We start from the raw sequence: 14721 nt of genomic DNA on the forward strand, positions 1-14721 counted from the left end.
TAATATATAATATAGTTGATAATTGCTTTGCAACCAGAATATACAAAAACTTATAGAAATAATTTTAAAAGCAAAATACAATAGGAAAATATATTTTACTCAATACTTTGAGAAGTTTATTGATTATATAAAAATAATCAATAAACCCATAAAAAACTGTTTGACATCATTACTCCTCAGAGAGATATTATTTCATAAAGAGATAACAGCTCTTATCCACACAAATAGTTAAAGAAATTTTGCAGTGTCAAGTATTGGTGAATATGTGGAACAAATGGAAATTTCGTACTCTATAGGGAATGTAAAATGGTACAATTATTCTGGATATATTTCTGCCATATATTTATGGCGGTTTCTTACAAAGGTGAGGGTACACCAATGCTGTAACCTAGTATTCAACTCTCTGGCATTTACCCTTCAAAACAATATGTCCATAAAATGTTCACACAAAGGTTTATAAATGTATGTGTATTTACAGCAATCTTATTCATAAATAATCTCAAATTGGAACTGTGCTAAATGGTCATCATTGAAACAATAAATTAACAAATTATAGTACATTTTATACAACATGATAACATTAAACAATAAAAATATATTTCCATCCTTAAAAGAAAGGTATTTTCTAAGAATTATCCTTGGAGTATAGATGCTTTTCCTAATCATTGGAAATCGAAGGACTTCAGTCTTTACTGCTATATGAATGGCTAGCTGATATCTTTAGTATCAGCCCTTAATTTATGATAGCTTTTCTGATTTTCTCATTCATTCACTCAGTAATTTGTTTATTATGTACTATAGGATAGGCATTATTTCTATTACTGTAACTGGAAACATATAAGCAACATTTCTGCCCTCAGAGAGATAACATCAACTGAGGAAAGAGCAACCATAAAATAGTAATTATTTTACATATTAAAGGTCTTAAAAAGGAAAACAAAAGGAAATATAAGGAAGCATGACAATGAGAAGGGAACAGAGATTTACTCTTTAGCTAAGGTAGAGGTAAACCCTATGAAGATTGAAATACTTGATCTCATACCTAAATGATGAAAATAAATAAATAAAGTATGCAAAAACATCCTTGATTAAAAAACAGAAAGTGAAAAATAATAATTTAAGAAGTAAATGGGTCATCAGAGTTTGGGATTATGGTTGACTTTATTTTCAAATAATTGTTAATAATGGGACAATATGATCTTTTTAATAATATTTATTAATATAATCCAGTCTAAAAACCTGTAGCCAATTTATTTTGCCAGTTTCAATTCTGTACTTCAAGAGACTACTAGCTAGGCCAGGTGCAGTGACTCAGGCCTGTAATCCCAGCACTTTGAGACATTGAGGCAGGGAAAACATGAGAGCCCAGGAGTTCAGGACCAGCCTAAGAAATGTGGAGAAATCACATCTCTACAAAAGAATAAATAAATAAATAGACAAAAATTAGCTGGGTGTGGTGGTGCAAGCCTCTAGTCCCAGGTACTCAAGAGGCTGAGGTGGGAGGATTGCTTGAGCCCCAGAAGTGGAGGTTGCATGAGAGCTGTGATCACACCAACCCAGTTGAGACAGCAAGACCCTGTCTCAAAAAGAGATTACTTGACTACTTACTAATAAACTAGTTGTATTACTCCATTATCATGTGCTTAATAAAGACATACCTGAAACTGGGTAATTTATAAAAGAAAGGAAAGAAGTTTAATTGACTCATAGTTCAGCATGGCTGGTGAGGCCTCAGGAAACTTACAATCATGGCGGAAGGAGAAGCAAACATGTAAACATGTCCATCTTCACATGGTGGCAGCAAGGAGAAGTGCTGAGCAAAAGGAGAAAAAGCCCCTTATAAAACCGTCAGATCTCTTGAGAACTCACTTACTATCACAGGAACAGCATGAAAGTAACTGCCCCCATGATTAAATTACCTTACATCTGGTTCCTCCCATGACATGTGGGGGATTATGAGAACTACAATTCAAGATGAGATTTCGGAGGGGACACAGCCAAACCATATCATTCTGCCTCTGGCCCCTTCCAAATTTCATGTCCTCACATTTCAAAACACAATCATGTCTTCCCAACAGTTCCCCAAAGTCTTAACTCATTTTGATACTAACAGTAGGCAGTCCAGTGCCTAGGCAGAAAGGGGTAGGCCCCAGTGAATCCCCACCTTCAAGCTGAAGACAGTTTAAAGCCTGAAAGACAAGTTAAATCCTCAGACCATATTGAAAACCTGTCTTCCCACTTGGGATACTTTGCTCTGATTGATCCCCACCCTTCACCTATTTTACATATACCTGCTCTTTCCTAATTGGTTTTCTATACTGTCTTGACCTCCTTTGAGTGATGTCTTCACTTTAACCTTTTTTGCATACTCACAAATCAATGAGCACACACCTACCATTCTGAGTTTATAAAAAGCTCCAGACCCAGCCACAATGAGAGAACAAAACCCCCCAACTGCAGGGGTGGGGCACCACCCCCTGCTGCTTCCCGTCTCTGCTGAGAACTGTTCCATCACTCAATAAAATTCTTCTCTATGCATCCTCACTCTTCAACTGTCAGTGTATCCTCAATCTTCTTGGACATGGGACAAGAGCTCAGGAACCAACATATGTGGGTACAAGATATAATATAGGTGGGCTGGGGTGTTCCCAGCCCAGCCTCAGACTGAGCTGTCGTGCCAGCTAATATTAGCCAAGGGGAGATGAGTGGGCAAGGTGCCTCCAGCTGCAGGCCTGGGGCCAAGTGAGGCCCAGGCAGGGGATGGGGGTGGATGTCGCCAGCTGGAGGTCCTGGCTGGCAAAGTGAACAAGAAAGTTTCTACATCAATTTCAGCATTAACACAAAAGTCCAAGTCCATAGTCTCATCTGAGACAAGGCAAGACCATTCTGCCTATGAGCTTACAAAATCAAAAGCAAGTTAGTTACTTCCTAGATACAATAGGGGTAAAGGCGTTGGGTAAATACACTCGTTCCAAGTGGGGGAAATTAGCCAAAAAAAGGGGCTACAAGCTCATGCAAGTCTGAAATCCAGCATGGCAGTCATTGAACCTTAGAGTCCTAAAAGGATCTCCTTTGACTCCATGTCTCACGTCCAGGTCATGTTGATACAAGAAGTGGGCTTCCGCAGCCTTTGACAGCTCTTCTTCTGTGTCTTTGCAGGGTCTAGCTTCCCTTCTGGCTGCTTTCATGACCTGGAGAGCCTGTGGCTTTTCTAGGCACGTGGTGCAGACTGTTGGTATGTCTACCATTCTGGAGTCAAGAGGATGGTGGCCCTCTTCTCACAGCTCCAATAGGCAGTGCCCCAGTGGGGACTCTACATGGGGGCTCCAACCCCACGTTTCCCTTATGCACTGTTCTAGCAGAAGTTCTCTGTGAGGGCTCCACCCCTGCAGCAGACTTTTGCCTGGACATTCAGGTGTTTTCATACATCTTCTGAAATCTAGGCAGAGGTTCCCAAACCTCAATTCTTGACATCTGTGTACCCACAGGCACAACACTACATGAAGACTGTCAAGGCTTAAGGCTTGTGTCCTCTGAAGCTGCAGCCTGAGCTGTATGTTGGCCCCTTTTAACCCTGACTGGAGTGGCTTGGATGCAGGGCAACAAGTCCCAAGGCTGCACAGAGCAGAGTTTCCCTGGACCTGGCCCCATAAAACATCTTTCCCTCCTAGGCCTCCAGGTCCATGATGGGAGTGGCTGCCGTGAAGGTCTCTGACATGCCCAGGAGACATTTTTCTCATTGTCTCGTCAAGTAGCATTTGGCTCTTGATTACTTATGCAAATTTCTGCAGCCAGCTTGAATGTCTCCCTAGAAAACGGATTTTCCTTTTCTGTTGCATTGTCAGGCTGCAAATTTTCCAAACTCTTTTGCTCCACTTCCTCTTGAATATTTTGCTGCTTAGGAATTTCTTCCACTGGATACCATAAATCATCTCTCTCAGGTTCAAAGTTCTACAGATCTCTAGGGCAGGGGCAACATGCTGCCCATCATTTTGCCAAAGCATAAGATTATAAAGAGTCACCTTTGCTCCAGTTCCCGACAAGTTTCTCATCTCCATCTGAGACCACCTCAGCCTGGACTTTGTTGTCCATATCACCAGCAGCATTTTCGTCAAAACCATTCAAATGTCTAGGAAGTTCCAAACTTTACCATATCTTCTTGTCTTCTGAGCCCTGCAAATCTCTAAGAAGTTCCAAATTTTCCTACATTTTCCTGTCTTCATCTGAGCCCCATAAACTATTCCAGCCTCTGCCTGTTAGCTAGTCCCAAACTCTCTTTCAAATTTTGGGCATCTTTACAGCAGTGTCCCACTTTCTGTCATACCAATTTACTGTATTAGTTCATTCTCATGCAGCTAGTAAAGACAAAGCCACGACTGGGTAATTTATAAAGGAAAGAGATTTAATTGACTGACAGTCATCATGGCTGGGGAGGCCTCAGCACATTTACAGTCATGGCAGAAGAGGGAGCAAACACATCCTTTTACACATGGCAGCAGCAAAGAGAAGTGCCAAGCAAAGGGGCAAAAGCCCCTTATAATCCATCAGATGTCATGAGAACTCACTCACTGCCATGAGAACAGCATGAGGGTAACTGCCCCTATGATTTAATTACCTCCCACCAGGTACCTCCCATGACATGTGGGAATTATAGGAATGACAATTCAAAATGAGATTTGGGCGGGGACACAGTCAAACCATATCACTAGTAATCAAGTAGCTATCCTAAAATAATTTTAAATAATTGGATGTACAGTTTGTAATTAGTTAATTTTATATATTTAAATGGAAGCAATAAAATACTTTCTAAAGCATTTGAAGCAGTTTACAGCCTTAAACAGGCTAGTAAGTGCCATGTAAACAATGTTTATAGTATTCATCTTCACAAGAAAGAAAAGGACTAACACTCTAACAACATGGTAAAATAAAAAACCTGTCACAACTCTCCAAAGGAACAGATTTAAATTCCTATAAATTTTACAATTCTCGAAAACAGCATTCTTGAAAAACACCAATCCATAGACAGAGAACTACTAGTTAAGACTACAATTACTTCCAAGACTTCTATGTTTCCAGAATCAAGACTAAATAATACCTCCATATGTATAAATATTTATTTCAGAACTTATATGTCTCTCTGATCATTCTGAAATACCCTTTGATTAATCAATTCATGTGTTTTATCCTTGTATGTAAAAATGAACAAGATACAGAAGACATGCTTCTATTCAGCTACATTTTATCTTCACCAGTGAGAAGCAGCCATACACTTTATCATGATCTCAGACACAAACCGTTTTCTTTCCTTTCTTTCCTTGTCGTTTCTCTACACACCCTGAGTTTAGAAGCTTTACTAAACTATGTTTATTTTTGAAGCTTTGGGTAGCAGGCTGAAAAGCCTAGAAACATCAGAGAATGGCAAATTTCCTTTTGATACCCCTTTAATTCTAAAGCATGTTTATACTCCTATTCATAAAAGGCAACTTAAAAATCTCTACACAAAGTTTGCCTTTGTAAATATGAACAACTCTTGAGACCTTTTGGCTGGTGTTCTGTAAATCAATGCAGTGCTATTGAGTTAAGGAAACCCCTGACTATAACCATTTAAGAAATTTGTAAATTGTAGAAAGAAGGCCTGAAATTGCTTTTCACTGCACTGAAATTATGTTGGGGTAAATGTGTTATAAAACATTTAAATTACAAGATATGATTAAAACTTTCATTGAATCTTCCCATCTTTTTATCAGATTGCTTAGTAATTTTATAATAAGTATATTTTCACATCTACTTATTGTATTGCAAATTTTGCTTTTCAGAAATAATATTTTATTCCATCTTAGTTAAATTTTATAAAATTAAATACTGTCACTTAAGCTGGTAGGGCCATGTAGAGCTCTACCTATTTGTTTACTTTTGTTAGAAATCTCAGAAGACTTCCTTCTGTTAAAGTTCATTAAACTCCGAATGAGGCTCCAAACGAATTGTTTATCCACTGCTTAGGTGAGTAAATAAAGAATATAAATAAAGGAAAGAGCTAAGTGGCCCCCGCAGACTAGAGAAAACTGCTATAATTTCAGAGAGCAAAGAATGTTTTGCTCAATGTTTGCTCAAGGTTTATCACGGGCCTAACCCAATCTGATCCCCCATCCCACCTTACATTCTGGTGACTCCTGAAAAAATGAACAGAAGTCAGCAAGTCAGTGGACAAGGAGCGAAACCATGAACAGCACTCTTCTTTCTGCAAATCAGAATGAAAACCATTAAAATAATTTAAAAGTAAGCCCAGAATATCCAGAAAAAAATAAATTTTAGATTCTGAAAGAAGTACAGGTAGCATAAAAGCATAGCCAATACAAAACACGGAATAAAAGTAGTAATGTTGATGCTAATCATGTACATACTTTCATTTTCTCCTTATTTCTTAGGTAATTTATTCAAAGGAGTATTTTTCATCTCTTTCTTCATGTATAATTTCTTAATTCCTGGTTTTCCTGATTTATTGTAACCTGAGCTTACATGCCTACCCTGAATTATTTTCCGCAGTCCCACAACATGCACACATGTATGCAGACACACACACATATTAATAGAATTGACTCTGGATAGGCCATCATCTTTATTTGCCAAGACACGCACTTCTCCTCTAGATCTGTTCCTCTAAGCTGGGAAATCCTCAACTGCATCCTCTAATTTTCCAAATATTATAATTTCTCAGAGCCTTCACTAAAGTCTTTATCCACTATAAAACTCTCTAACTAAGAAGCTTTCCTAAATATTTTCTCAAGTTTTTTTTGTCAGGCTACTTGATATCTAGTATCAGGAAGAGGTGATCCAGAAGGTGAAATTAGGTGATTGGCCACAGGAACATTGGTGAGGCCAAGCCAAGGAGTCAGAAAACCAAAATGGATTAAAGACACATGAGTGTGTAAACTAACTAACATTCCTGAAAAAAAAGCACACAGAAATTCTACAACATGTGGCTGCATTGCTTGTTGGTTTTACTTGCTGTTGTTTTCAATTTTCATGTTCAGATGCTTTACACCCCTAGAATATGCTAAAAGTCCTAAAAACTCATCATTTATTTTAGTCTTTACTAATCTCTGTTTCGCCTTAACACTCTTAGAAATTATTGCATGGTGAGAATAAAAAGTAGAAATGCCCTAGATAATAATTCAATGCTGAAAATATTATATATTTGTACTGAGTCCTTGAGATTGTATACAGCAGGAATTTTTGACTTGCTTTTTTTTGACCCTTTTGGAAGTCTGGTGAACCCGTTTTCAAAATAATGTTTTACATTCATAAAATGTATACATGGATTTAAAAATAATACAACAACACTGAAATATAATTATCAAAATATTATTTAAAAATCTAATTTGTGATATTGCAATATGTATTATTACATATTAAAATATTGCATAACAGGGTAAAATAATGTTATCTCATTAACATATTGAAGTATCACAATTCTATAATGTCGTATGAAAATACCTGTGACTAACGTCTCATAGTGTCAAATTTGGAAGTGCTGCAAATACTTCTATAATTAGCCGTACACATTCATAATGAAAGGAAATGCTAAATGTCCATTAGAAGTTAGTGAATATGATTTTGTTTTCCAATTCCAATTTATAGACCCTGTGAATTCTACCCACAGACTTTTCCTGAGTGTCAGTGGATCCCATATTTAGAACCCCAATCTAGCAAAACCTTTCTTTTTATGTAGAAGGAAATGATGAAGAGGTTACAGGAACTAGCTCAATATCATAAAACTTGGTGGAAGTACTGAAATTAACAGAAATTGTATCTTCTCCCACCAAGGCCAAAGCTCGTAATATCATCCATGGCTAATTCATGTGCTTTCATTAAAAAATGATCACAAGTGTTAGTGTATAATTTGAAAGCATATCTTCATAAATTCTCAGAAAACACTCTGTAAATGAAGGATTTATTACTTTGTGCTCACTTCTGCTTTGTAAATTACTGCTTTATACTAGAATGATCTGTATATCAATCTATCTCCTCCAATAGCAGGTGAACTCCTATAGAAAAGCTACTGTGACAAATATATATTATGACTCCTGGATCCTTGAATTGGGCTTGGTGTGCTTATTTGAGCTGAGTTTTATTTACTTCATTGTTATTTATTTTCTAACCCACATCCTTCATAGTTTGCTTTTTTTTTTTTAACTAGACTGAAAGTTCCTGGTGACAAAAGCAAGTCTTACATACTTCTCTACCCCACAGTGTTTATCACAAAGCTGCATATGTTTAATAAAGATTAATATAGAAGAAAGTATTTTTTAAAAGAGAACTTGAAAATTAAGATAATTTGAAGCCTATATTTTACAATGAATTTCTCAAACTATCATAGAAAAATAAATTAATACAAAATTTTGCAGTGAATAAACAGCTCTGCATATTCCATGTTCAATGTGTAATGATGGTATAGTATTTTAAAACTCCTGTATGAATTTCTTGGTTTGGAAAAGTCAACATTTTTAATTATTCTAGGTTATAATTATCATAGGTTATGTATTGGGTTATTTATATTAGGTTATATCATAAGCTATTATATATGGGTTATTTAGATAAGCTAGGTAAAGAGCATTTGCTTGTCTCACCCTTGGCAGAGTATGTACTACTGTGTTTCAAAAATGATATTCCAGAAATAAAAGTATATTGCATCTTAGAATATTTGAAAAATCACTTTAATTTGAATTTTCTACCAACCACATTTTTCTCATTTTGTCTATATTTGGATGTTATCTAGTTGCACAGAAGCTTTATTTTCCTTACCATTTTGGGGGAGTTAGCTTCTTCACAAGTGAGATTGCCCATTTTGTTGTGATGAGTGGTTTTATATCTTACTGTCATGCTGTTAGCCAAGTGAGTTGACTCACGAATGATACAGCTATTGCGATCTTAGGTCAGGATGAGATCCAAAAATAATGCAGAAAAATAACACCTGTGCCTTTGTCCATTTTGTGTTGCTGTAACTGAATACCACAGATTAGGTAATTTATAAAGAAAAGACATTTATTTCTTACAGTTCTAATGACTGGAAAACCAAGGCTGAGGGTCCTGTATCTGATGAGGGCCTTCTTGCTGAGCCATCCCATGGCAAAGTGTGGAAGAGCTAGAGGGAATTCAGGAAAGCAAGAGATAAAGAGGGGCCTGAACTTCCTTTTAACAAGCCTACCCTCAAGATAATTAACCCACTCTAGCAATAACAACATGAATGCATGTTGTTACCTCTTATTGGAATCACCTCTTATTGGAATCCTCCCAACACTGTTGCATTGGGGATGAAGTTTTCAACACATGAACTTTGTGGGACACATTTAAACTCTAGAAACCTGATGTTAAGCATGAAAGTATGCACTATTAACATAAGTAACATGTTCCAATCCTATTGATTACTTTTCTTATTAACAGTTTTTGACACTTCCTAAACGAAGTTTTTTAGAAGTTTAATTTACATTTGAGAAATGACAGTAGTTGAAGTTTTCAAAGGATCAACTAGTCTTTGTGTATTTTTCTGCCCTGCAGATTTTCCTTTAAAATATACTAACAAATTTAACGTCCAATTCCATGGATTTTACTATACTTCCTAAAATTTTAGAAATTATATTAGATTAAAACAAATGTATATATTATTTTAATTTAAACTTAAAATTGGCTAATTTGAGATATCTTACAAACTTTTAAAACCAAGAGGTCATGAGATATTTAAATGAATATGTTTGGTGTGGTTTTGAATTGTCCCATGATTTAATAATTAAAATGTCACTGAAGTTTTCACTGCGTTACAGAAACTTTCTGGATGGTGTAGATAAGGAACAACTATTATTCTAGTAATAGTTTTCTTTCTTTCATTTGTTCTTTCTTCTTCTATCAAACATTCACAGTATAGATAATAATAAATTTATAAAATTATTGTTCAACGAGGTTACCCTCATTTCCTCCTTATATAATCCTATCGTATGGGGATACGGTATTCTCTTTTTTCTAAAAAAAAAAAAAAAAAAAAAAAAAAAAACAAAATTCCGGCCGGGGTGCAGTAGCCGATAATCCCAGCACTTTAGGAGGCTGAGGCAGGCAGATCATGAGGTCAGGAGTTGGAGACCAGTCAGGCCAACATGGTGAAACCCTGTCTCTACTAAAAATAGAAAAATTAGCCGGGCTTGGTGGCAGGAGCCTGTAATCCCAGCTACTCTGGAGTCTGAGGCAGGAGAATCACTTGAATCCAGGAGGCGGAGGTTGCAGTGAGCCAAGATCGCACCACTGCACTCCAGCCTGGGTGACAGAGCAGGACACTGTCTAAAAAAAAAAAAATCCAGGGCACAGTCCCCTTTCTTATCTATTTATCTCCGATTCTTCTACATTAATAAAAAGCTTAGATACTTAAAACTGAATTATTTGAGTTACAATTGTTATTTTATCTTATTAAAAAAATCTTTAAGGTAATAAATAGTAATATTTACTTTAATGGGGTAAAAAACATAATTTAACTTATCAATGCATAATATATAATTTTCCCCACAAATTTAAACAGACAAACAAAAAAACATATTACTCATAAGAAATTCCATGCTTTCCCAACATCTCATTATAACTCACATCCTGATTTCTTTGATTACTTATTCGAGATAGCAGAGTGACACCATCATGTTATTATGATGCCACGTGTGTTGTAGGGAGAAGTGACACTGGGATAATTCAATAAGCAACGGTAGTAGTTTACCTGAATAACTTCCCTTTATGCAGATGAGGCAGAAACATACAATCAGGTTATAATTTCAGTACATAATATCACAAATTTATAAATGTCAGAATCACTCCTTTCCGTTTTCCTTTTTCTTTGCAATATTTCCCCAGTTCCTTTCAAAGGAAAATATCTAAAAGGAATATGTTTTACATGCAAAACTTCAGACCCAGAACTGGATTGGAATTACTAATTAATGAAAGAAAAATAAAATAGCTAGAAGCAATCTAATTGATTTGTTATATTAGCATTGTTTTCAAATTCCTACCACCCCCAGTCCTCATTTAGAACAAAAATTCATACCTTCTATCACAGTCTCTTTATGTTGCTATAATAAAATACCAGACTGGGTAATTCATAAATAATAGAAATGTTACTTCTCACAGTTCTGAAGGCTGGATGTCCAAGATCAAGGTGCAGGCAGATTTGGTGTCTGGTAAGAGTCTTATCTCTGCTTCCAAGGTGGTGCTTTGAATGTTGTATCCTCACATGGTGGAAGACAAAAGAGAGTGGACCCACTGCCCCAAGGGCTTTTTTCTTTTTTTTTCTTTTTTTTTCTTTTTTTTTTTTGAGACGGAGTCTCGCTCTGCTGCCCAGGGTGGAGTGCAGTGGCCAGATCTCAGCTCACTGCAAGCTCCGCCTCCCAGGTTTACGCCATTCTCCTGCCTCAGCCTCCCGAGTAGCTGGGACTACAGGTGCCCGCCACCTCGCCCGGCTAGTTTTTTGTATTTTTTTAGTAGAGACGGGGTTTCACCGTGTTAGCCAGGATGGTGTCAATCTCCTGACCTTGTGATCCACCCGTCTCGGCCTCCCAAAGTGCTGGGATTACAGGCTTGAGCCACCGCGCCTGGCCAAGGGCTTTTATAAGGACCCTAATTCCTTCCGTAAGGGCTTCACCCTCCTGATGTAATTACCTCCTAAAGTAGGGTAATTAGCAATCCCAAGGGGTTTAGATGCTACTGTTGAGATGCTACTATCTAAAGTACAAGTAGAGCACTCTATAAGTGGGGTAAGAGGATTGCTAATCAGTAGGTTACTAAAGGGCTAAATTACTCATTACTAATTTAGTCCTTTACAACACTTTCAGTTTCTGCCATATATTTTACCAATTCAAATATAAACTCCAAGTAACCAAGTGTAGTGATCTGCTTTGTTAAGTGATGTATCTTCCACACCTAGAAAATTGTACAATATGGTCAATAAATACTTGTTGAATAAATGGATATTGTAAATGAAATATAATGTTCAAATTAGATGATTAAGTTTATTTGATTTAAATTTATGTATCTACCTATGATGGTGATTTTTAGTCTGATAGCAGCATCACTGTTTAGATGCTGCTGTCTAAAGTACTAGTAGAGTACTCTCTAAGTGAGGTAAGGGGATTGATAATCAGTGGGGTACTAAAGGGCTAAATTGCTAATTTTGTCCTTTAGAGCACTTTTAGAGTATTCTAAGTGAGGTAAGGGCATTGCTATTTAGCAGGGTACAATTTTAAATTAGTTCTTTAGGAATAACTTTATTGTAGAAGTGACATTTGTGCAGAAATTGAATGAGGTGAGTGGATACTAGAGGAACTGTCCTCCCGGCAGAGAGAATAGCAATAGAAATGTTCTTGAAGCAAGAGCATAGTCAGTGTGTTTAAGAATCAGCAGGGAGGAGACTGTGGCTGCAACAGAGTGGGCAAGGTAGAAATACGAAATGAGTCCAGCAGGAAAGGTCAGAAAGTGATCTTGTGGAGACTTCCTGAGTGAGGGGAGAACCACTAGAAGCTTTTGTGCAGAGAAGTGATATGTTTGTTACTGTAGTTGCAGTGTTGCGATTTAGTGGTATGTGTGAAGGAGAGGAAGGAAGAAGAGATGCAAAAGGCAGAAACAGGAAGACCAGGTAAAGGGCTGTTCCAATAATTTACAGGAAATATAGAAGTGGTTTTTGATAAGGTACTAGTGGTTGAAGTACTATAAAAATAGTAAGATTTGGGGTAGATTTTGAAGATGACACCAACAGAATTTGCCTATAGATTGTGCGTAGTGTATTTGAAAAAGACTTCAGAACAATCAAGACCATCCTGGCTAACATGGTGAAACCCTGTCTCTATTAAAAATACAAAAAAATTACCTGGGTGTGGTGGCACGCACCTGTAGTTCCAGCTGTTTGGGAGGCTGAGGCAGGAGAATCGCTTGAACCGAGGAGGCGGAAGTTGCAGTGAGCCAAGATCACGCCACTGTACTCCAGCCTGGGCGACAGAGCAAGACTCCATCTCAAAAAAAAGAAAATAGAGTTACTGTTTGCTGGGATCTGGAGGACTGTCAAAGAAGAATTTTGGGAGAAATATCAAGGACTTGGTTTAGGACAAGTCAACTCTGAGATGAGTATCAGACATCAAATGGAGAGGTCGGTTAGAGAGCTGGATTGACACGTCTGGAATTCATGTGGCAGGTTCAAGTTGCACATTTAAATTTGGAAGTCATCTGCATAATGCCATGAGACTAGGTAAGATTATTCTGTAAACAAACAGACAGAGAAGAGAGGAGGGCCATGGACTGAACTTTGAAGAATCCCAGCATGAAAATGTTGAAAACATGAGGAAAAGCAAGTAAAGGGAACTAAGAAGGAATGGTCAGTGTGGTAAGGCAGGAACAAAGACTGTCATGCCCTGGAAGCCAAGAGAAGATATTTCACAGAGAGTGAACACTGTTTCCATTAAGACAAGTCACAGGACTAATTTACCAAGTTATATAATGACAGGTATAACCTACATGGAGATGAGTGTTTGATGGAATGTTAGGTATGAGGTATCTGGAAGAGAAAATTTGGAGATAAAAATATAGATAACTATATAAAGAAATTTTATTCTTAAGGGTAGCAGGAAATGGGATGCAGCTAAGAAAGGATATGTAGTTAAGATAATTTATTCAGAGATACTATAGCACATGAGTTTCTTCATGAGAGCAATCAATAAAGTCGATAACAATCATGATGCAGAATAGAGACAAGGAATGTCTGAATGATGTTCCTGAGTAAACAAGAAGGAGAAGGATCTAGTGATCAGGTAGAGGGGCTGACCTTCGAAAAGGACACAGATAGTTCATATACAGCATGCAGTGTGTATACTGGTGAATAATGCTTATTTAAAACCCATGTTAGGAACACTTAAGCTTTCATATTTCAAAGAAAATATTCTTATAAAAATTGTACAGGAAATGGGTACTTTGATATCCTCTAATTTATAGATGAGAAAAAGTAAAGTTAAACTGTAGAAACCCACCTACTATCATAAAATATTCTGCAAAGTTTTAATTAAGACCTGGATCTTCTTCGAAATTTTAATTAGAAATTGACTAATTGTCAGCCCTTAATCCAAATAATTTAGATTCATTATTTCTTGTGGAAATAATGTTCCCAAACTTACCTGTATATAGAAATCACTTCTGGGATCTCATTTTGCTTTGATTGGAGATAGAATCTCTGGTCTTAACCTTTGAACATTCTCTTTTAGTAAATCTTGGAAGGGAATGGGTGCTTTAAAATAAGGCATCAGTTGTTTTCAAAGTGCTTTCACATTTGAGTACCACTGTGGTGTCAGACATATAAGCTATACGAAATTATTTTCTGCACATAGGAATCCTCTGCAAGTCATATACATTTTTCATCATAAAGAAAAATATGAACTCATGAGAAGTTCAGTGTGTGATTTTTATGATAAATCAACTTCAGTGAATTAGCTATCATGATTAATAATGTTAGATATATGAATTTTCTTTTTATAAAGATTGGGCACATTAATTTAGTGTTGAAGAGAGAATAGTAAGACCTCATTTGAGTGTTGGTTTCACTTCCTTATAGTGGGTCCTAAGTTGGTGAGGGAGCATACCAGGGGCTGAATCAGGGGCTTTAAGGAAGGCTAGTCCCAATTTTAATCATAATTATCTTGTTTTTTTTTTTTTTTT

The sequence above is a fragment of the Rhinopithecus bieti genome, unplaced genomic scaffold (assembly GCF_001698545.2).
Source record: "Rhinopithecus bieti isolate Rb0 unplaced genomic scaffold, ASM169854v2 scaffold_83371, whole genome shotgun sequence".
Classification (NCBI taxonomy): Eukaryota; Metazoa; Chordata; class Mammalia; order Primates; family Cercopithecidae; genus Rhinopithecus; species Rhinopithecus bieti.